This window comes from Cupressus sempervirens, chromosome 1, assembly GCF_028749045.1.
Source record: "Cupressus sempervirens isolate cs-2001-9-10 chromosome 1, ASM2874904v1, whole genome shotgun sequence".
Taxonomy (NCBI): Eukaryota; Viridiplantae; Streptophyta; class Pinopsida; order Cupressales; family Cupressaceae; genus Cupressus; species Cupressus sempervirens.
In genome coordinates, this window is record NC_143118.1 from 618,000,088 (window position 1) to 618,010,827 (window position 10,740).

Sequence of the window (10,740 nt, forward strand, 5' to 3'; positions counted from 1 at the left end):
AAGAGATCACCCAATTGTGTCTACATAGCTTTTTGTCTCGCATGAGCGCACTTTTTGTGGCCTTGTGATTTGATGAAGAGTGAAACATCATTCGATTTGTTACAGATTCTCACCGATGATTGCATCAGTGGATTTGAGGAAGCACTGCTCCTGTTTTCATTGGTTTCCTATCAATTTCTTCAAAGGTTTAACTCGCAGTGTGTTGTGTCCATTAAGGAATTTCACTTTCAAGTTATTTGATTTCATGTTATTTGCTTTCAGTTTCGTTATTTGCTTTGCTAACCCCCCTATTAGAGTAGGACCTCATAGTAGCTGCATTGTTAGAGTTGCGTTCATTGAAAAAATAGAAAATACAAAAATATTGTTCTTTTGGTGTGATATTTTGGCACAGTGAACAGATTTTACTTGATTCCAAGGTAAAAGAGTTTTCAAAACCAGCAAAGGCCTCCTCGTGAACATTCACATTTATCTTCTATTGAGCGGATTTTGATACGTCGCAAGACAAACACTGAACCTTGGAGTGGATCCTTAAAAAGATTTGTTTTTCAAGAGAGGAATTACACTATGGATTCCTTTCGTTGACCTTGTGCAAAATGAATGCCCAATAGGTTGGCCCAGCTTTGCCACCTAACTTGTTTGCCCTAGCTTGAGTCATCAGACTAGTTCAATTAGCTTGGGTCACTTGACTGAGTCGACTAGTCTACATGGCCTAACTAGGTTAGTCCATCTTGGGTCGCCTAACTAGGTCGACTAGCTTGCATCACCTAATTGGGTCAACCTAGCTTGGGTTGCCAAGTTGGGTTACCTGACTAGGTCGACCCAACCTTGGTTTCCCACCTAAGTCACCAACTTGGGTCGCTATCCTAGGTAGCTCGCCTAGGCAGGGCTAGCCTAGGTTGCCCAACTAAGTTGACCAGCCTATGTCGGTCGACTGAGTCACCCACTTGGGTCAGCCCAAGTCTCGGTCGCCCAATGGTTTAGCCAAGCCTAGGTCAACCAGCCTAGGTCACCCAACTTGGTTGACTAGCTTGCATCGGATGATCGGGTCACCCACTTAGGTTGACCTAAGCCTAGGTCACCTACATGGTTTGGCCTAGCTTGGGTCACCTACCTAGGCTGCTAGCCTAGGTCAACCTAGCCTAGCTCGATCACTTAGGTTGGCCCAACCTAGGTCGCTCGACTAGGTTGATTATCTTGTGTTGCTCGACTGAGTCACCAACTTAGGTTGACCAACCAATGTCATCCAACTATGTCGCCCCAAACCTTGGTCGCTAGCCTAGGTTGCTAGCTTGGGTCGGCCCATCTTGAGTCACCCCACTAGGTTGCCTTGGTCAACCTAGCTTGGTTTGCCAACCTAGGTTGTCCTAGCCTGGGTTGCCTGATTGGGTCAACTAACCTAGGTCGCCCCAACCTGTGTCGATCGACTGGGTTGACTTGCCTCTCTCTCTCTCTCTCTCTCTCTCTCTCTCTCTCTCTCTCTCTCTCTCTCTCTCTCTCTCCTTCTCCTTTTATCTCTTGCCTCTTCCCCCTATCACCTCCTCCTTTTATATTGTCTTTCCCTTATTTCCCTCTCACCCTCTTTCTCCACCCCCCCTCTCCCTCGCTCTCTCGCTCTCTCTCTCTCTCTCTCTCCCCCTTCCTCTTCCTCCATTACTCCCCTCCCTCCCTCTCTACCGGCCCTCTCCCCTCCCCCTCTAGCTCCTACCTCCTCCTCCCCCTTTATCTCATGCCTCCTCCTCCTATACCCATCTTCCTCTCTCCCCTACCTCTCCCCCTCTATCTCATGCCTCCTCCTCCTATACAAATTTCCCTCCCAACCTCTCCCTCCCTCCTCCTCCTCCCTCTTTATTCCCTTGCCTCCTCTCCCTCTCCCTCCTTCCCTTCTCTCTCTCCCTCACTTTCCTTCTTCCTCTCCCTCTCCCACTTTCTAGATTCCTCTCTCTATTTCCCACTCACTCTCCCTCCTCTTCTCTCTCTCCCTCACTTTCCCTAGAAAATCAGGGTCGAATCATACATAAAACCATTTTAAGACATAAAACCATTTTAAGAATAAGAAAAAGGTGTTTCTGACTTCTTGCAGCCATAAAGAAATTTTACAACACCAAAGGTATGACAGACTTAATAGGTCCATACAATAATCCTATGAACTAATTAAAAACACTATGAGTAATAATTAGGAACAAACATGTAGGTTGTCTAATTAATAATAATAATAACAATAACGAAAAACATGACAATAATAATTAATCTAATTATATCCATAATTGCATGAATTCCCAAATGTGAATTCATGATTGCCAAGATGAATAAAGTTGAAATTAATTAGTAAAACCAAATCAAAATCTGATTGAGTGTGAGAAGAAAACCTGCTTCACGAGTGCGCCATTGCCAAAAGAATTTTGCAAGGGAATAAGACTTGATGGAATAATGCAGTCCATATTTCACCAAAACTTCTGAAATAGATTGATCAAATTCATTTGAAACTGTCGTGCAAGAATTACATATTATTATCATTGTGGACCAAATAGAAGAATTAAGAATTGCAGGATTAAAGATTAATTGGAAGAGTTGGGCCAGTATGGATTGTTAAGTTTGATCCAAAATATTGATTGAAAAGACAAAACCTTTTAACTATATAATTTTCATGGGCGAAGTCTTATGGTGAAGAGTGTCATTTCTCGAAATCATCATTTGGCAGGTTTTAAGATCACTTGTACAGTTGTAGCAGGGATAAATCTTAATTATCTCAAATTGGGTCACGAACATTTTATAATACAACAGATTTCCTTTGTTCTCCTGCATTTGACACTTAAAAAAAGTCAAAATCTAATAGACTTAAAGCATGCTATTCTTTATAAAATAATGTGCCATTTCATAGAAATGCTTATGGAAAAAAATGACCTTTCTCCAAGAAGATTGTGCTGTCGTCTGATAATTGCAAAAACACTTTCATCTGTCACACAGCAGAAACATTGCTGCATCTAAATCACTGCAAAAACACTTTCAATTTAGTCACCTCAAACTCCATTCTCCCCAACTAAAAATTGGCCCATTTTCATAGTCATTTGTACAACTATATGAGAACTAATTCCCAGAGTTAAGGACTGTTAAAGGATGGAAATAACTTTTACAATTGAATAACTAATTGTGAAGAACAGAGCACCTTCATGGTACAAAATAATAATAAGTAAATGATAAAAAAAAAAGTCTAGCATAATCACCAATTGTAGAAGCAACAATTGAAGAAATGCCTCCAAGCTTCGTAGAAAAGTAAAATAATGGGCAAACGAAAGATAGACTCTAGCATAGTAACTAATAGTAGAAACATTAATTAGATCCAAGATTTCATAGAGAAGAAAAATAATGACTAAACAGAAAACAAGATCTAACATGAAAAATTAGGACCAAAATTTCATAGAAGAAAAATAATGAGAAACAGACTAGCACAGTAGCCACCCTCTCACATTTACAAGAAAATCCACATGGAAGATCAAGTTGAAACAGATTTTGTGAATACTTTACACGAGACAGAGCTGATGAAGATGACCTATTCCAAAGTATCTAGGCCAGTAGTCATTTGATGATTATAAACTAAAACTCCTGATTGAATAGTGGTTTGCAGTAGAATTTTCATACAAGGCTTAAAACACCATGAAATTGTGTGGGAACTTTTTATAAAAATAGAAATGATTGAATGTAATCTTAAGATAAGCATGGAATTACAAGGTAGAGAAGATCAATAATTACATAAAAATCAATCAACTTCAAAACGTCAAGTTAAATAGTAGTTTTTCCATATTCAAGTAGATTGATAATTTCATAAAAAACAATTTCCTTCAAAATTATCAATAAAAATCAAAGGGAAATGATATTTTATTGATTACAAATGCACGGACAGGCTCCATCATGAGACCTTGATAATCACAAGGCACAGCTCAAACAACATTGAGATTGCATAACAAAGATGCCAAAAAAAACCTAAAGAAAATACATTCTACACCTATTTTGCCCATGAACGGCCCATAAATAGATAGAAGAGGGTATGCAATAAAGCTTGTTCTTAACGGTAATATTAGTTGAAAAAAAGCAAAAGGTCCGTATGAGTTCGAGTTAGGAAAGAGAGTCATGCTTTGTTAGGAGTTAGGAAAGAATGTGTGCTTTGTCATGCTTCTTTAATCATTTGAATGTGTGATAATGTTTATATCGAGTCGGGTTTCTTAATACTAAATAAGAATTCATAAAAATTAATGTATTCAAAATATATACAAGTTTGACAAAAATAAGAATTCATAAAAATAAATGTATTCAAAATATTTAAACATTTGACAATATAATTTTTTAATATGATATTTGAAATGAAATGTAGTTAAATAATAATAATTTGATTTCTTTTTAATTTCTATGATCATGAAAAAGAAAAAATATATTTATTTTTTTAATTAACCAATCATCTCAAAAACTAATCTTGAAGGAATATGATATAAATCATATATTTAAAATATTTTTAATTTCTAGATTTAATTGTGTGCTTGTTTGCATCAACATATTTTAGTAATATTCTTTTAAGAGACTATTCAAAGGTTAAGTTCTATTATCAAGATTGAAAAATGTCAAATTATATTAAAGTTAGCTAAATGAAAATACTATGTGTAGGAAGTTCAATGTTGGAATACAAGCCTCCAAATGGAATATGAAATTTTAGTTTCGTAGATATGAATTTGAGGTACGAAGGGGCCTTATGGATGGATGTCATCAATAGGACATACTTAAGAAGGAAAGTTCTCCCTTTGCTAGGTGGATAGACAAAGAATTGAGGATTTGATACTCGATCCCAAGTTCTAAAGAATAGCATGTGTTTGCAGTGAAAATGTCAAATTATTTGCACAATTATGAAGTTAGGGAAGTGGCTTATCAACCCTATCCCAACAATTAATTCAAATAAAAATTTAATATTAAGAGTAAGCCTTAATGGCAAGATTTTTTAATATTTATTAATAGGTGTGAATGAATAAGACAATGAAGGAATTAATTTGAGGGAGGTTGAACAAAATAGGGTTTGAACTATAGTCTTTAATTTATTTTCCTTGTTTCTCTCTAGGCTAGTTGCAATGAAGGTTGGAATTATTGGGGAGGGAGCTTGTGGGCTATGTTGTGTGCAAACGAATATCTATAGGTTTCTTTTGTCTTTAGAGTATCATTATGTGTGACACTACGATAGATGGAGGTGTTTTTCATTATAAGGTGAGGATTGGCTTATGTCAATTCCTTAAGTTGTGAGAGGGGGTTTACTCTCTCAAAAGAGTCCTTAGTTTTTATATGTATAGTGTTGGGATTTCATCAATACTCTATAGTGTATGATATTGGAGGAAACGTTTTGAGCAAGTTTGTGTCTGCTGAGGGGTACATAATGAGAAAAACTTATAAGGTCCATAAGGTTAATGGTTTCTTTGAATGAAGCCAAGACAAATTGATTTTGGTGCTTCAACTAGATTCAATTATGAAGGATGTAAATTTCCTAAGAGCACATAATTTGATTTTCAAGTACTTGGTGGACATAGGACCTTGATGGGGATTTAGAGATCATGAAATCATAAATTAGATAAGTTTCATAATGGTTTTTTCTTGCTTGGTAGATCATAATAAGGCATTTAAAATGGTTCTTATTTTTCACAATCAAGTGAATCTATTCATCAAGTTGTGGAATTCTAGAATTTATATTATTAAGCAATTCCCATCTAGGGTCCACGTGTGGATATGACTTCCTCGAATCTTATTGTAGTTCTATCCAAAGGTTATCATGCATATGAGAGCATGAATTTTGGAAAATTTGGTGCGTCCATTGTAGATGGGTGAACCCATGAAATTAGTTCCCAATTTTTTCATGAAGAAAATTTGGTTGATTGAAAAAATATCATTTTAAGATAAATAAAATAGTGATTTCTTATGCTCGTATCTATGTTGAACTTGGTTTTAATAAAGCATTACAAAATTTAATGGAAAAGTATGTTAGGTCCACTTCATGTGTGTAACATCTTGACTCTACCTATCTAGCATGTCATGCATTCCATGATTATGAGCATTTGTAGAAAAATGCTATGAAATCTAGTTATAGAGGGAATCCTTGAAGAGATTCTCCATCTAATAAAACCCCTCATGTGCAACTAATAAAGGATAAATAATAGGCACAAGTGACAAAAAGAGAAAATGATAAAGAAGGATTTACTCTAGACCTTAAATAGGAATAAAGGGTTGAAGAAGAGACTCAAGGGAAAGCAACCTAAGAAGCTTTGTAACTTCTTTTGACACCCCATAATATTTTGATAAAAAATTGATGAACCCAAATTGTATGCATGCACATACCAATCTATTGGAGTTACAGTAGATGGAGGTTGAGGTGGTTGAGGATCAAATTAATTTTGAAGGGGAGGACATGGTGGCTCAAAAGGAAATTGATAAGCTCATGGGTGATATGTGTGGTTTGGATTTTTCCCTACCTCTTGAAGCAGGTGCACATGATCTGAGTGATGTTAGTGAAAATAAATCAATTATTAGTTTGAATCAAAATAATTTAAAAAATAATATCCTATAAAAGTCTAATAATATTGGAAGAAAGAGAAAAAGATCAAGAAAATAAAAAAATTGATCAAAGATAATCTAGTGAACTCATGGGTTGTTAAAACCATTTATCCTACTTCTAAAACACTTTAAGATGATAATATTATGATGAATGGAAGTGGATCGAAAAAAATCCTAGACAAAATATCATTAGGAAATTTACTTTAGAACTCATTCTCCAATTGAGACAATTATTCATGGAACGCCTAACAAACATTTCTCTTGGACTCTAGTGGATGAGCATAGGAAGTTCATAATTTTTGAAAGAAATGTTGAATTGGTTTCTTTCTTATGGGGTATTCACAAGCTAATCCTTTGTAGGTGGATTTCTAATATGTATTCTCTTTCAATGATCACTTCTAGTTTTGACACTAGAGAAATACTTGTATGTATGACCAATGTTTATTATTTAACTAATATTATTGTAAAGACTAGAATTATTTATCACATTAGATATGTGATATATTTTAATTTGCTAACCACCCTTAATTAGGTTTCCACATTAGTCCATTTAATAGGTTTTGATTTCCATATTTATTTTGTGATCTTCTAACAGTCTTTGGGCCCTTATATTAACATTATAATTCATGTATTGATTCAATTTATTGTAAACTCAAACTAAGCCTTATTTCTAAGTGTTCTCCTCTATATTTTCTTTCTATCAAATAATTTATTTCACCACTTATCTTTTATATCTTCATTATTTTTCTTCATGACCTATCCTAACCTCTAAATGAGTTGCACCTAAAAATCTTGCACCATCTAACTTTTTGGCACCCATATCCCAAAGTTGATCCCTGATTGGTGGCTATAGGAAAATGATGGAATTTTATGCTAGGATATGGGTCAAATGGCATTACATCCTTGCGGATTGCAATATTTGACTTATTCCTTCAATCGTACTCCACAATCTTGCCCTAGGCCACAAATCTAGCACAATGAAAAGATTGATTTGTCTTCTCCAATAGCTACAACCCTTCGAAAGATCTTTCACCAATATGATCAAATAGAACACCTGTATGATGTCTTCCCAATACCAAATTCACTGGGTATTTCACCAACTCAAATGGAGGAGGTAATCCTCACTGGGGGTAATCCATTAGGTACATTATCTGACACAATATCAAGAAAATCTCCAATATATTTGTAATTTCTACTTGTACCTATTCTACTTCTTCTTTAGAATCTTTTGATATTACAACAAAACACATATTCTCATGATTCATGCCTTGGAGAAACTCCTTTCCATCAACAAAACATATTTTGGAAGCACTACATACCTTTTATTATTTCTCCTTCAATGGCTTCAACTTATGTTTCACTCCAACCTTTGTCAAAGTGTAGGTATTTTCTCGCCCATCATGTACAACATACCTATCAAACTGCCATGACCTACCCAACAACATATGAGATATGTCAATAGGTATGATATCATAAATCATTTCATCCTAGTAGCTTCCAACCTTGAACTTCACCAAACACTTCTCACTAACCATGGCCTTGTGGTCATCCTACATCCAGGCAATATAATATGGATGTGGGTGTTCTTGTCTCTTGACATTTAACTTTGTGACCATCTTTTCTAACACCAAATTACCATTACTTCCTTCATCAATTATCACATCACAACATTTATCCTTATATTTTCACCTATTTTAAAACAAATTCCTCCTTTGGTAAGGTTCATTCTCACCACTTAGCAAGACTCTCCTATTAACTATGACTTCTCCTCTTTCAACATCTTAATAATGGGATGATTTTTTATCTTCATCAACATGCACAACTCTAGCCTAGCCTTCTATTCTTAGATCTATCCTTCATTGTCATTGGGGACATTTAAATTCTCTATGTCATTCCTCTCTATACTCAAAAAACAAATCCATGAAATCCTCCTCTTCTAGCTCCTTGCCCTCTTCATCTTCCTCTCGGATCTCTAGCTCCTTGTTTTGATTGCTTTCTTGCCTCATCCTTTTTTTTATCATCATTTTGGCCTTCATAAGATTTTTCCTCAAATCTTCCACCTTGACTTGTTCCACTTTTTTTGTTATCCAACTTCTTGTTCATCTTTTTATCAACTTTTAGGGAAATTGGTATGCCTCCTTAATACTAGTTATACAAACTAGACTCAGCTCCTCCCAAATGCTTGACCTTAACTCATAAAGATAATGGGAAACTTTCTCCTTGTCATCTTCCACATGGTCAGTTCTAATGAGAACTCGATATAACTCTTCAGCATACTCTTGAACAGATCTTCCTACTAGCTTTAACCTTTGCATATTTTTAGTAGATCAAGCTCATAATCCATGAGATTGAATTAAAACTTAATTTTGGATATTATTTAATCCTATTTGGTGATTTTTTCCCTTCCCTCTTCTATTTTTCTCTAATTGGATCTCCTACCAATAGATCTTCATGTGACCCTTTAGTTTGGCCTTTCCAAACTTGACCCTATCTAGATCTTCAATATCTTCATATTCAAAGTATTCCTCTGATTCATATATCTAATTGATCAAATCCTCTAGGTTAAGATTTCCCACAAATGTGGAAACATAAAAATTAGGTGTTTTTTCAATCTTGTAAATAGTCTTAAGAAGCCTCTCTTTGTGTGGGCTCATAACTTCATCTACTATCGATTGATCAACATTTGTTTCTTCTCTTTCATCATCTCCTACAAAAAGATTTATTCCTCTACACATTTGTTCTTACAATGCTTGCATTTTCCACTAGAAGACTCTAAATTCCTTAGGTGCAACACCTACAACTCTCCAATGATTCTCTTTGTGGAGGCACCTTCATACTTCCATTGAAACTCTAGTGCAAACTACCTCATAGACGATGATCTATCTACATGCATAGCCCAAACCAAAATCCTTGTGCAACTTCCTCTTAGTCAGTGATCTATTTACACACTCAAGAACTCTTGCTCTAATACCACTTGATGAAGGGTTCTCCCCTTCATACCACAAACACATAAAAGAAACAAAGAAATAACAAAAATTGCTAAGAACAAAATAGAAGCTTCTTATTATTATTGCAAATGCAAAATTATATAATTTTGAAATACAATATGAAAACTCACATGAGCTCCTTCCTTACAATAATTTGCAACATAGAGCTACAAACTATCATCTAGAATTGTCCAAGACAATGTATGGGTGTTCCTTATATAAACATTATCATATTGCCCAAGGAGTTTCTAGACATCAAATGCTAACCCTTGAGACTAACTAACTCAAAAATTACATATAGAGTTGACTCAATACAACTTCGACACTTATTTTGGAAATTTTGGCCAGCTCAACTTTGGAATACTATAACTTTCAAACCATTTCTCTGATTAGCTACCATAACCACTTTTCAAAATCCTCAGCTTATGATCTAAAGGGCACAACTTGTGCAAGTTCCATCTGAAACCATTTTGGAGCCCATATAGAGCCTCTAAGTTCTTCAATGATGAGCTTGAAGTGTTTATGCAAAATTGCACACCAAAAATCTACAATAAATCTATGAATACTCATGATATTGCATTGAGCCTCAATTGGTAGGTTAATATATCCAAGATGAACATCCACTTCTTAAATTAGGACAGTATGAGCTCATATGACTAACTTACTAAGTAGCAAGCCACCAGAAACAACAACTTTGCACTAAGACAACCCTTATTCAAGAAACAAAGAAATATTTTTGGATGATGCAAGATTGCTCTTACACCCAGGATGTTCCTACATCATTTTCATAGGGTATTTGTTGGAAGTTTCATCTTGTGGTAGACTTAACTAAGTTTTAACCCCCCAAAATGATGGATTGAGAAAATAATCCCCATATCAATGCTCATTTTGAAATAATTTAGGATCTATTATTAGGCACAATAATTCACTATGAATTTTTCACGCATACATTATCAAGAATCAATCAAGCAATGAAGTGATTAGATTTCAAGAGAATTCTCAAGGTCTTCAAACACTTGAGTCTTTAGTTCATCATAAAATGTTTATTCTTTTTCATGTACCATCATAGAAAACTATAACATACATGATATACTTTTGGATCTTTTTGAAGACCAGGCTACTAATTGAACACCTAATATCATATCCAAAGAAGCATTACAACTTCAAGGTATAAGGT